The sequence below is a fragment of the Manacus candei genome, unplaced genomic scaffold (genome assembly GCF_025592945.1).
Source record: "Manacus candei isolate 608988 ecotype Guabito, Panama unplaced genomic scaffold, ASM2559294v1 h1tg000014l, whole genome shotgun sequence".
NCBI classification, from domain to species: Eukaryota; Metazoa; Chordata; class Aves; order Passeriformes; family Pipridae; genus Manacus; species Manacus candei.
Window position 1 is genome coordinate 36318672 of NW_026138062.1, and position 13517 is coordinate 36332188.

The 13517-nt window shown below is 37.1% G+C and overlaps 1 protein-coding gene across 1 annotated transcript in view; it reads left to right on the plus strand.

The window, feature by feature from the left end:
* The window catches only part of MICU2 (mitochondrial calcium uptake 2), a 145462-nt gene that overhangs the window by 50938 nt on the left and 81007 nt on the right, over positions 1-13517 (plus strand). The gene's annotated exons all lie outside the window — the stretch shown is intronic.

The window sequence follows — 13517 nt, forward strand, 5'->3', positions numbered from 1 at the left end:
CTGTAGTGAGCTCAGTTTGTTCCCTATTCTTTCATTTGGTCCTTCCAGTTAAAGACCTATAACCAGCTCCATTGAGTTGTTGATTCTTCTTGTTCCTAAGACAAAAGTTGTAGGTTAGGTCTGCTACACTAAAAGAAAACTTCTGTCAGCCCCATTTGTTGCTTTTTCATGCAGATTGTAGATTGATTTATTTATCTTCAGGATTACTTTTGTCTCATGAACTGAGGAGTGTATTCTGTACCAGGGTATAAATTCTTCATTACAGTGATGTTTTTGTCTCTACATGGTTAACACAATTGACAATCAGTTTTTCTGTTGACAAGTAGAGAACTTTGAGAGGGGGATTTTACAATTTTTATTGCTAAATGTCCTTTTGACTGTGATAGCAGGTACTTTACATGTGCATTAGGTGATGGCATAGCTGCGTTTTGTCCACCTCTTCATGTAACATCTTGATCACACCACGTGTCCCTCAGATCTGATGAAAACCAAGGGTGACTGAAGAGCAGTTGCACTGAATGTAATGTTAAAACGTCAGTTTGACAAATGAAGATAAAAGGGTGGCAGATAGTTGCAGGGCTGAGGGACCTATTGACAGGTAGAATGTTATTGGACAGCTTTGAGTGAATTCACACAGCTTCTTATGGCCACTGTTGATGTCAACATTGTTCTAGTTAATGTATAGTAAAACTCTAAGTTCTAGTTTGCAAGCTCAGTTAGTGGAAATATTTTGTAGGTCTTATTTGAAGGTCAAGACTGAAAGGTCAGAGATAGAGGGGTTCTGATTTTTTTTTTGTTTTGTTTTGTTTTGAGAAATGATCTGCTGGGAACTGACTGTTCCTATATTTGTTTGTGTGAATTTATGAGTTCGTTCTTCTGTGCATTTGTTAGTGGTTTTGCTTTATGGTCTCCATGAGATCAATTTTTGCATCTGGTATGTCCTCATATGGAAAATGAGAACTATGAATCTGTGTTGGGAGGCATTTATAGTGATTATTGTGGCAACATAGATTCTTGCAAGATTTTTTTCTGTTCCACAAACCACTGGAGATTTGCTACTGAAAATGAGTTAGGTAAGGCTGAAGAGGTCATAAGACTGGGGTTTGGAAAACATACCTACAGTTTTTCCCTTTTCCAAGTATGTATTGGTTGTTCTTTGATGCTTTTTACCTTGTATGGTTTTCACCATGGGACAGTTTGACAGTTTGGCACATTTGCAGGAAGGATGTGAGGCAGAAATTTTGTACTGCATGAAGTTACTGTGCAATATCTGTGTCCTGTTGGAAGAGAAGATCTTTTCCTACTGGCAGTGTTTTCAGTATTCTTAGGCTGGTTAGGATGTGATGAGTGTCTCTACTCAGAGCAGAAGGGATAAAGTTCCTGGTTTTATGTAGTTGAGTGTGTTGGGCTGTGAGCTCTTTACTTGTGCTAGCAAGGTGATGTATTTTGCACATCTGTTGTAGTGCCTAGGGAGCTGACCTTAAAGCAGGACTGTATCAGAGTGGTTTGGTGAAGGGAGGGATTTCTACTGCCTTTGCAATAGAAATCAATGAGGCAGTTTGTAGGTTTCATTCAGATGATAAAGTAATTTTTTGTGTTACCGTATAATTTTGCTATTGCAGTTACCTAGAAAGGCATTCTTGAGGTGGTCCATCAAAAAATGACATATTGCAGGTTTGTTCTGGGGCCTATGTTTTGAAGAAAAACAGTTGTTAATCTTTGGACAACCGATTTCCGTGCCTTAGGGTGTGTGACAACTGGCTTTGACAGATGTGATAATAGAAGAGGAGAACTGCTTGGTGTTAAGTCTGAGGTGACTCCCACCCATGAGTTGCACTCATGTACTAGAGCAGTGGAAACCATAAAATAGCTCTGATTTCCTGAGCCTTGCTGGAGATAAACTGGGAAGTGGTTCATTTTATTAAAATCTGAAATAAAAAACTCTGTTATTGTTTGAAATATCTTTAGCATAATCTCTTTCTTACTAATTTAAGGATCTACCTTTTGTTCCCGTCTGCTCAGGGAAGGTTGGGTTAAGTTAGTTGCAGGGCTTAATTTACTTCTAGCATTGCTTTCCAGTTAATCAGTATTGAACAAAATTATGGGCACTGATTCTGCTTCAGCCTTGAAGTAACCTCTAATAAACATATAAATATAGGGTTGTTAACTGATATTTTACTTTTTTCAGCTATCAAAATGGATGTGTGCTTATGGTTTTAGATTGAGTACGATTTTTTTTTAATTATTTTGTAAATAACTGTTAGGATTGAGCTTTTCTGAAGCCTTTTGCGAGTATCTAAAGATTAATAGTCACAGACATTTTTAAAATAGCTATCTGACTTATTTCTAGTGTTCTTTCTTCTGCAGATGGCTTTTGAAAGTACTCTGTATTTAAAACCCTAGCATGGATTTGGAATGGCTTTGAAATAGTTCTCAAGATGTCAGAATAGAAAGAGTATGACATGACTACTTAATCTCTAGCTGGGGCCAAGGGTTCCTTTTACATAATCCTATCATTCTAAGATATGTGAATGCCGGGGACGGAGTAACTGACCAACAGTTGCAAAAAAAACTTACAATAAACCAATCCCTGGTAAATTGGACTGTAGTATACAAGAAGTGGTTTTCAGGGAACCTTGCTATTGGTGAATTTAAATGTACTTGTCTTTTTTTTTTAATTCCTCTTTCTTTTTTTTTGGTTACAGGTGACAGGCTAACACTGTCTTAAAGATGAAATAAATACATAGTGTTCATGTTCCTTCCACTAATGTTTACAACCTCATAGCAGAAACTGAACCATCAACAGACTGTAAAATCAGAATAAATAGTACTCTAAGTAGGGCATTGCATCTGCTATTCCATCATAAGCAAAAATTGGGCTTATTTTCTAGAATAATTGTGACTATAAGCCAAATGTAAAATCCTTCATTTTACAGATTTGTATGTTGATATTCCCTTTGGTTATGCTGCATAATTTTTTGTTGGATAGATAAGTCTGCAGTGCACTTTCACTGTACCTCAGTCTTAACTAACTTTAAGAAAAGTTTATTTTATCAGATCATTTCTGTGAATCTAAGTCAAGATCTATATGTTGAAAATTGTCTAAAGAAAAGAAATCCACCTGAACCTTAAAAATCAATTCTACAAAGGCAATTGAGTATTTGCTTTTCCTTAAAGATCACACTTCCTCTAATAATTCCCATATAATCCCTGTGTAGTTCAATAGCACGGTAGTCATAACATGCTTGAAATGTATGCAAGGCACCAGTGCAAAAGTTTAACTCTTAATAACAGAAGGATCAAAGGACTTCACTGACACAACTTTATTTTAAAATAAAACATGATACAGACATAAATGTTAGTATAAGTAAAAGGCTTTTATAGCATGCATTTTGGATATTTTATATTGTAGATTAAAACCAGTTCTCCTTGTCTGAGCCACAGAAAGAAATCTCGCACACCTTCATTGTCCAAAAACAAATGTTGTGGTTTCAGTTTGTTCACGAGTTGATGGGTCTGTGCTGGAGAACAATGCTTCTGAGGGAAGGGAGGTTATATGTGACCTGCAGCTTCATTCCCTTTGTGCAAAAATAAAGTGTGCGTGTTTGAAAATGTGCTTTGATATTTTAAAAATTACTCTTAGCAGAGGGATCTTGTATGTTTTTAATTTGCCGTGTAACTCAGAATAGTTAAGTAAACTTTCTTTGAAGGTAACTGTGTTGCTGCAGGGTACTGAAAAGAAGGGAAGCTACAATATCCCATTAGTAATTTGAGGGAATTATAAAGACACATCAGTGGTTTTTTCCTGAAATTTGTCTTTCAAGAACCAGTTGTGTGGGCTTGCAGTTGACTTCTGGTCTTTAGATTATTCCTGCTAAGATGAACTAAATCACAAATATACTTAAAGAAATAGACTTTAATCGGTGCCCTATTTTAGTTCATTTTGAGTGAGATGCTATATTTGTAGAAAGTTCGCATTCACTTCTCACACGCTGCTGTTCTGAAATGTCAAATTATGAAATAGCCTCTGCTGTGGTGAGGTGCATTTTGTCCCAGTTCTTAGAGATTTTTAGTTTCTAGGAGTGTACCGTATCATTAAAGTTGACACATTTTCTTTTTCAAGTTAGAGCAGTGTCAAGTTTACACTTTAATATTTAAATTAAATACTTCCTATCAGATATTCAGAAAGCCAACTTTGAATATTGAAGTTGGGAAGTGATTCATCAGTGTGGAAATTCACTTTACTGTTGATGACAAGCAAAATATTTTTTTCTCTGTTTTACCAAAGAATATATCGCATATGCAGTTGATTAATTGCCAGGTTCTGTAGTTTAGTAAGTTTTTATTCTGTTAGAGTGTAGTGTTCACATTATTCTTTTAAGTAGTGTGAAAATAGTGCTAACAATTCCCAGGTATAAAATTATTTGCAAGGGAGGAAAGGATATTAATCTCTTGGAGCACAGTGGTGTCTGTCAGGCACATGTCTGATTTTTTAAATTTGTTTTTAATTTTCCAAGCTGGGTCTTTATCTGCCTATTTTCCTTTCATAATGTGTTTGAAAAATAGCTATTGTTCTTCACTCATACTTAGTTTCCTGTATTCTTTAGAAGCAGGGACCATTGCTATGTGTCCATCAGAATGGATTTTTTAGTAATTTTTTTTCTACTTGCAGGAAATTAAAAATATATTGAGTTCATTTAGGGGAGACAGTACCTGTGAGATGTGCTGCTTCTTCCCGAGTCCTTTTCAACAAGCCTGGGTGTAATTGTGTCAAAAGGAACTTTGATCTTCTTGTCTTTCCAGAGTGGACCACATTTTGAGGCAGGATCTTAGCTCTTCTAGCTAGCAGATGCTCAAAGTGGCTTCACATTTATTTCCAGATTTTGCTTACTTTTTTCAGACTTTCTGCATTGTAACTGCATTGTAAGTTTTGCATTTGAAGACTTAACTCTTTGCTAACAAAATTTATGCAGTTTTGCTTTGGTTACATAACAATTTAATAAAGAAACTGTTCTTAGATAGACGTAATATGTAACTGAGGATGTAGCAGAATCTCTCCAATGTCTGATATGTATACTTTCAAAGTACTGTTCACAAAACTCAGCAAAACTGATTTTCATATTCTCAGCACTCATGCTTGGGGTTGTATCTATCACAAACAGTCTGCTGTTACTTCTAGCTGAGTGAAATTCTTTGTTGTTGCTATGTATGAGAAACGTTTGCTTTCCTTTTTGCTGCATGAAAATATTGAAGTAATTACTTTTCCGTGTCTTATAATATGTACTTCATGACATGAAAGATCCCTAAAATTTATACCAGTGAAAACTCAGATACCAGTGGCTTTAGGAGAAATCTCTCGCTTTATACTGCTCTGTGTACATCTGCAGGAGGGACTTGTTACTTCATCCCATCAGCATCCTAACCTTCAAATTCAGAACTACAAACTCATTCACCTGTACTTACCCTGATTTGTTGATGGGTTGCAGCTGCCAGTGTGAAAAAGCTTCAGCTACACAATTCAAATAGTCCTACTACCACTTGTGGTAGACGTGTCAAGTTGGGCCCTTCAGTACTATGTTAATTGAGTTAATTCAGCATTTAAATGTTCTACCTTGATGCCAACAAATTCAGAATATACAGCTCCCCCTTTTCTGTTAAAATATCTCACCCTCTAGCACTGCCATAGGCTCTGTGGTCATACAGAGGGACGTATTGTAGCACATGTCTGTCTGAAAATGTCCCCTGATACCACTTCCTGTAGTTGATCTTTCTTTCCTCCTCAGAGTGTTTGCTTTACCCCAATCACTTCTTATACCACCTATTGTGAGGGTTATCTGAGATTTATTTTCAAGTTCCAATACTATTAGTGTTGGTGAAGTATTGCTTACTTCTCGATATAAAGTTCTTTCAAATGAAGTTTGAAAGCTATGGCTTGTTAATATGTCCGAACAGTGAAATGCTTATTGCACTTTAAGTAGCAATTTATTGCAAAAGATGTGCTATAACACCAATCCTGTCTTTTCAACTGAAGAGTCAGAGCATCTTTTCCATAGATAATGCAGAAACTATGGCATTCGTTTGTATCTTCTATGACTGTGAAGAAAGTATCCAAATATAAACATAAGCAATGCTCTGCTTATCTTTAATTTTTCTAGATTTTCTGAAAGCATAAATCTGCAAGAATGGGTGGTCTCTTTTAGTCATTTAAATTAAGTTCTGAATGCTGAACATGTAAGTGTGGGTGATAACTATGTGATTGCTGATCAAAGGAACTAGAGAGAGTGCAAGTCCAATAATGACTCACATGATTTTTTTGTTATGAAGTCCCCAGGAGCCCCAGGCTTGATCAGACAAGATAATTGTTCTTTGAACACATGTAAACTCACCCTGTTGCCCGTGTTTTCTTCAGATGTACCTAGTAGTTCGTGAAAAAGATAAGCAAAGACCTTAGAGGTCCTTTCCAATCCTATTAATTAATGTTCCTAGTTTTTCTATTTCTCTGCACTGTTTAATTTTTCTTGTTTTTCTGCTTTTGCTAGAAATGCTTCAGAAGGTGGAAAAGACATATATGGAGATACCACCTCTCCCCTCCTACCCTGCTACCCCAATCTAATATAACTGTTCTCATTTGGCTCTTTGTGGAGTTTTTGGTTTTTAAGATGGAGGCGTGCTTGCAAAGTATTATACTAAACACAGAATGAATTCCTATCCAGTTTTTCACCCATTTCTGGCTACAGAAAGGAATTTAAACACACTGAGAATGTCAGTCTCAGCTTTGTCCCTTGGGACTTTGAAGGAAGGCATGCTTTCTGCAGTATGCAGTCTGTCATATTGAAACTTGAAAATGCATTGTCATTGTCAAAGATGAGCTAAAAAGCAAAATACGCTATTCACAATAATCATTATGGTACGTCCTAATACATAATCTCCAGTGAACATGTTCCAATACTCCATTGAAAGTGGGTATACTTTCAGGGGCTTGGTAGAAGCTAATGCCCTGGCAAGTGAGGTGTTTAAAAGCCAGTTATTTTACTTTCAGTAGCATCCTATTTAAAGCAGTTGATTCTTTACCAGAAAAGCTGTAAGTGCATCTTTTTTGATAGTGACACAGGTGTAACAGCAGAATGTTTTGACTGCATTTGTGAATACCATTGGAACACTCTCACCCAATAACCGGACCTGAAAAAGCCCTTCAGTCAGTCAAGAAGTTGGAAGTCTGTACTGCTTGTTTGTTCATAGTTACAAAAAGACAGTGTGAGATGACTGGTGCAACCCAGTGTCTGGAGCATGCATGAGTTCTGCTACAGCTAAGGCAGGGATAACTCTCGTGGGACAGTGAGCAGTGGTACCACCCATCTCTTAGAGGGTTTCTCTTCCAGGTCCCTGCAGAGGTAGTGCTCAGCAAGGTGCAGTGATGGCAGGATGTAATTGTGTCAGTCCACTGTCATGTTCAGGTTTGGAAGGACAATCATCATCTGCATGTTCTGCTGAAATGTGTTTTTACAGTCGTATGATGGGTCATGCTCACACTTCCAGCTATGTGGTCAGAAATGGAACATTTAGTCATTTACTCATCCATCACATTGCTTGGAATCACAGCTGATTGCCTTGATAGTGTTGTGTTTACTCTGAGTTCCAGTGTAAAATAATGAAAATGAAGGCAGCCTTTTAGTCAGACATAGGTTATATTCATGATTAAGCATCTTAATTACAAAAGAGAGAAAGACCTACTATTTAGTTTTAGCCAAAATAATCATAGAGGTCAACATATAGTTTTTCTATATTTATTTTAGACTTTCAGAGAATACAGCATGTATTTGACCTCAAAATAAGTTTAAAACAAAAAGAAAAGAAAAATCAAAACTCTTTTTCTCTGGATAATGAAAGTAGGAGTTAGTGCAGGATTTTCTGGTGTTTCTTATAAGTTTGAGATTAGAAAAGTAGAGGACAGTGTTAATTCCTGATACAATTCCTTTCAGGTTTAACCAGATTTATCTATAATTGACTAGTACTTGCTTCTAGGATGCATCCTCAATTTAGACTTCCATAGAGAAGAGCAAAACTAGTTTTTAAGGCAGAAGCAGGTTGGAATAGGCATTCCCATTTTCTTCCTTATGTGCAGAGCTACAACTGCTGTGGTTGCTGTGACCTGGACGTTAGATGTCGTCTATTCTTTTTCCTGAATTATGGCAACAAAGTGATAGTGCTTGATATTTTTATTTTCCTCAACAAGGATTTCCTGCCTTTTCCAGGCCGTTGGAGTTACTCATGTGAGCCATAGGTTATGTATGATTTTTATTGCCAACTTTTGTGCTGTGCCTCATTTCTCACTACACCTGGTTAGGAAAGAGTCAAGGAAGACATAGATTTATCAGAGGATAAATCAAATGTCAGGCATCCAAATAGTAGGAGGAGTAAGACATCCATCATTCTCTACTGCAGCCAGAAGCACTCTAAGCTAACTGAGTTCTCACTTTTTAGTCTGGATCTGGGCATTTGTCACAAGCATGTGGATAGTGAGCTGTGACCAGCCTTCTGGGGATTTTGAGCTAGTAATCTGTCTTCTTCCCATGTGACCTTGCTTAGATCTTGTTTGACATTGAAAGAAAAATTTAATCTCAAACAAAATAATTTATTCGTGTCTGCTGCAGTGTCCAGAAGCTACTGACTGTATCTCCTTTCCTTATATTTAATTTTCTGAGAAATGAATTTATATCTGTCTTTCTCTAGTGGGACTTCTGCCTCAGTATGGCTTTCAACTCCTTTTTTGGAATTCTTGCACTTTAATTTAACACCATAAGTAATCAAAAAAGTAGCACTATTGGAACCCTTCAGTGCCCCTGCCAGGTGAAATGGTCTTTGCAGTCTGTAACCTGAGAGAGAGTGAAAAGGAAAAGTCAACCAGTCAATGGACAACTCTGTTCATTGGTTGAATCTTCTTCTGTTTGAAGATAACTTATATTTAATGTTTTCTAATAAAACATTGAAATGTTGGTTCATATTTTCCTGTGTTAAAAAAAAAAACCAAAACCACAAACAAATCAGCCAAAAAATCCCCTAAAAACCAACTAACCAAAACCTACTTGAAATTAATAAAAATGCAGGAGAATACTGCTTCATAAATATCAGACAATTGACAAGAGTTGCAGTCAGATTTTGTAGCCTTAATGAATTTCTGGCAGAATCTAGAAGTAATAATTAAACTAAAAACATTAAAGTCATTTTATTTCAGTCTGTTTAAGCATGGGCTGCCATTTCAAATTTTTAGAAATAAAAAGCAGAGCACATTTAGTTTGGGAGTTGATGATTATTCTGCATCATTTCTGTAGTGTAGGTAGAACTAGCGTGTTGACAAATGCTGATGCTCCACTGCATGCAGTTTATATCAGGTTTTAGATTTAACTAGTATTCATTCTTTTAAAATAATTTTCTTTTAATGCCACATTCATGTCATTGCAGACATACAATTTATGGTTCTTTAAAACATGTCTTCGATAGTCTCAACAGTGATATTGTTTTATGAAAGAGGAATTAAAGGCAGAGAATGAGGATTGGATGGAAGAAATCATGGAAACCTGGAAGATCTGTTAAAGCTTTATCTGAGCTTAGCACGGAGAGTAGCAGATGCTGTAGAACTGCTAAAATGCTCTCTGACTCAATAGCCTGAGGAGTAGGAAATGCTTCAACTTTGTTCTTTCACACTGAAAGGAAAGCATGTTTAGATAGTGATGCTGGAGGCTTTCAGCAACTAGGTGAGTTCAGTAATTTGCCCATTGAGGTAGAAGGTGGTCAGGTATTTTTTAAACTATTTTTAAACTATTTTTACAACTATGTGGAGTTGTAACTCCACAAGCTTTGAAATGGAAATATTTGTTGCAATAATACAATGCTAAATTCTACATCAAGCTTCCAGATTTTAAAAATTCATGAGGAAGTGGTGATTTAGGACTTCTTTTAAAGAAGGAGAAAATGTACAGAAAGACCAGACTGTGTGAGTGGTAGCGATTATGATTTATCTGCCCTCTTCTCATATGCACACTGAGTCGTCAGTGTCCTGAGTTGCTGTTGGCATGAGATGAGCAGAGACTCCTTTAACATTACATCAGTAGTATAATTAGGAAGGAAAATTAAAATATTTGAAATATTACTAAAAATTGTCTTGCGACACACAGGGGTATTATTTGAAGTACTGATAGTTTTCTTGCATACAGAATCTGGAAACAGCTGTTTGCTGTATGCTTAGGTAGAGTTTGTGAATGCTGGGTGAACCTAGTTCCCACCTCCATCCTCAAGGATTCAGAGAAAGAAGCCATGAACCTGTCCCAGATCCCAGACATAATGTTTCTGGCTATTAAGACTGAATATTGAACTTCAGGTAAGTGTGATTTGAAGTGGCAGGATTACATTGGGAAAGTAAAAGGGGGTTTTGTGGCAGTTTTTTTTCACGGCAGCTGTATGAAGCTGCTCAGAAGTGTGGAGTGATCGAAGTAGTCCCAGCAGAGATGGATTATTGGAAAAATGCAAGTGAGGTGGGCAAAGCTGCCTGATAGATTGCAAAACCATATGATTAATTATACTGATCACATGCATATGGCCCCCATATAAGTCATGTATATTTGTGCACAGAGATTTATCCTCCCCACCACCGTTTTTGTAGTAAAATTCTGAACAGTGAATTAGGAACAATACAATCAGATATAAAAGGATTTAGAACTGTTTGGGTGACTGGGCCAGCAGCTGGCAAATGCAGTTCACTGTGGAAAAATGTAAAATAATTAGTCTGGGAGCAAGAAACTAAAGGAAACGCAGTGTGTGCTGCAATGGAACAATCATTCAGCACACTGACTAGGAAAAGGATTTGAAGGTTATTGTGGAAAAATCATTGAAACCATGAGGCTTATGCACAGCTGCAAGAAAGTAAGTTACTAGGTTGTATCAGAGGGATAAAATACAAAATAAGAGGTGATACAGTTACAGGAGTGTTAGGCTCCATCTGGAATACTGTATATAGTATTGGTCACCATGCCACACAAGAAATATATTGTCTGGGAAAGAGTGCAAAAACAGTAACAAAGATGAATATTTTATGTGTAAAAGATTAGGGAAGATCATCTAGTAAAACAGATACATATGTCCTTTTCTCTGTGCAAGATTAAAAATTGGGAGTAATCTTAAAAATGGGGAATAGAAATGTACAACTTAAAACTGCATATTAAAAGTGATAAGAATCTGGAATAAATTATTATTTCAGAAAGTCTGTTGGAATACAAAATATACATAAATTCTGTAGACTTCATGAAGAGAATTAAAGGGAATGATAAACAGAGATAAATCTGTGACTGAGGGTTTTAAATTTGAAGGCAGGCAGGTTAAGCTGTCTTACTTCTCTCTCTTCTTAAAGGTTTGCAACTTGCATAATCATAGTTTTAGACTTATGGCTTGTAACTAGGGAGGCAAAGCAGGGGCACATAGTTTTTATCTATAAATTATGCTTCTTTGTCTGCTAAGACTGGTTGTAAGTACGTTGGGGAGCACTCAAATTCTTCATGCTGTGTTTTAGGAATACTGTGTTCATTCTGCCAGTGCTTTTCTGTATTTCAGAGTTCTGCAACTAGAAGTTAGGGCTGCCCCTTTAGTGCTTCTGTAATGCCATTTCAGGATAATGATGCACTTGAACAGTTTGCCACAGGTTTGGAAATGCTTCAGAGCATTTGCTGTTTTGTCAATGCTGGTTATTCCATTAAAAGAATTGGGGAGAGAAAGCCTAGCGTATTAAAAAATATGGCATTTAGGGTTTATGTAAGTGGTAAAATTATAGTTAACATGAAAAATATGCTAAAGCAATTAAACTATTTTGAGTGATAAAACTCCCAGTTTTTCAGGATTCAGCACTTGACTGGGTGGGATGCTTAGCTCTTAATGCCTAGCTAGCTGTTGCAGGAGCAGTAAGACAGCATGTGAATATATGAGCGATAACTCCATAGACTTCAGTCCTGTAGAGAGAATTGCTCCACAGATTTGAACTTAGCTATCTGCATCTTTGGATCTAAGCAAATGCAGTGGGTCACTGGACTGAAGTTTGAGAAAGCAAGTTGTCAAACCTGGGGTAATTTGTTTACTTCTCTGGGAAACCTTTTCTGTTTTGATAACCTGCTTTAAAAATTCTGGAGCTACTTGGTCCCAACTGCTTCTTCTCTATTGTCACACAGTTGAGGTGATGAGTCTTCTGCTGTAGTCTTTGATGTACTGGGGCCATTTCTTTCTCAAGACTTCTGTGGAGGTATGCAACAGAGCCCAGAACTCAGTATTTGGTGGTGTGATTCTACTTTTTAGGTAGATACTCATGAGCCTGGAATAGAATACCTCCCAGGGAGGTGCCCAGATTCCATATACATTAGATATACATTACCAAGGGAGTAGAGGAGCTCAGAAGGAGAGTTATGAAGCCTGGGAGCTTTGTAGACAGCAGAATGAAAACAGTGTGAATGGTAGTGCTGCTTCTGCTGTTACCTCTGAATGGCAGTTTAGTGCAAGTTGGAAGGTAGCTTCTCCTTAAAGCCAGTCACTGAGTACTTGATAGTATTGTATTTGGGTGAAGGGCAGACAACTCTTTTTTGTCAGCTCCCAGTGACTTCCAGACCACCAGAATCTAATAGGTAACAGCATGGGTGTGCATGGTAAAAGAAATCTTGGGAGGGTTTGTGTGTCAGCAATAATCTGACCAGGGTGTGACAGTGCCTCTTCACTCAGCTGGGGTGAAATGACACAGAACAGACACTGGTTTGCTTATGGCAAGGCAGATTTAGGTGGCTTCTGACAGCATGCAAAAGCAGAATGTGAAGGACTTCAAAATTAAATAGCAACCCTGATATCTTCGGTATAAAGGTCTTCTCTTAGTTTTTCCTTATAGATCATGGCTTCTAGACATACCCAACACTCAGTTTTACTTCCATTTCTGTTTCCATCATCCAAGTCGCTAATAAAAATGTTGGCTAGAGCAGAGTTTAGGGCATTTATGTGATGGCTCCTAAACTACCAGTTCAGTCCTCAAAGATAACCCAAAGATATTGCCTTTGTGTATTTAATGCTGCCACAGACACAGACTGTCTTCATGACTGTGTATGTCATGAAGAAGGTTCTCTGTGATGTTGTCACTGGTATCATAAGCAAGGTGTCACTTTTGCTGTAAAAAGCTGGTTGTGACTTTGCCATAGGCTGAGCAATGTGCTTCCCAGAGATGTTCCTCTGCCATGTCAGAAATCTGCTTTTAGTCAGCTGAACTGGAACATTCAGCTATTTTACTGAACTGTCAGTAAAATAGTTTGTTGACGGGAAAAACTTGGTACTGCATATTTAAGACAATCTCGACAACCAGATCATATTTACAGTAGCTTTATATATATACACGTTTGATTTTAGGATCTATAATACTGTTAATATAAACAAAATTCCTCTTATGTTTTTTCCCTTGTTTTTTAAACTAACAGCTTTTACTGTATGGATTTCTAAATGTAGGG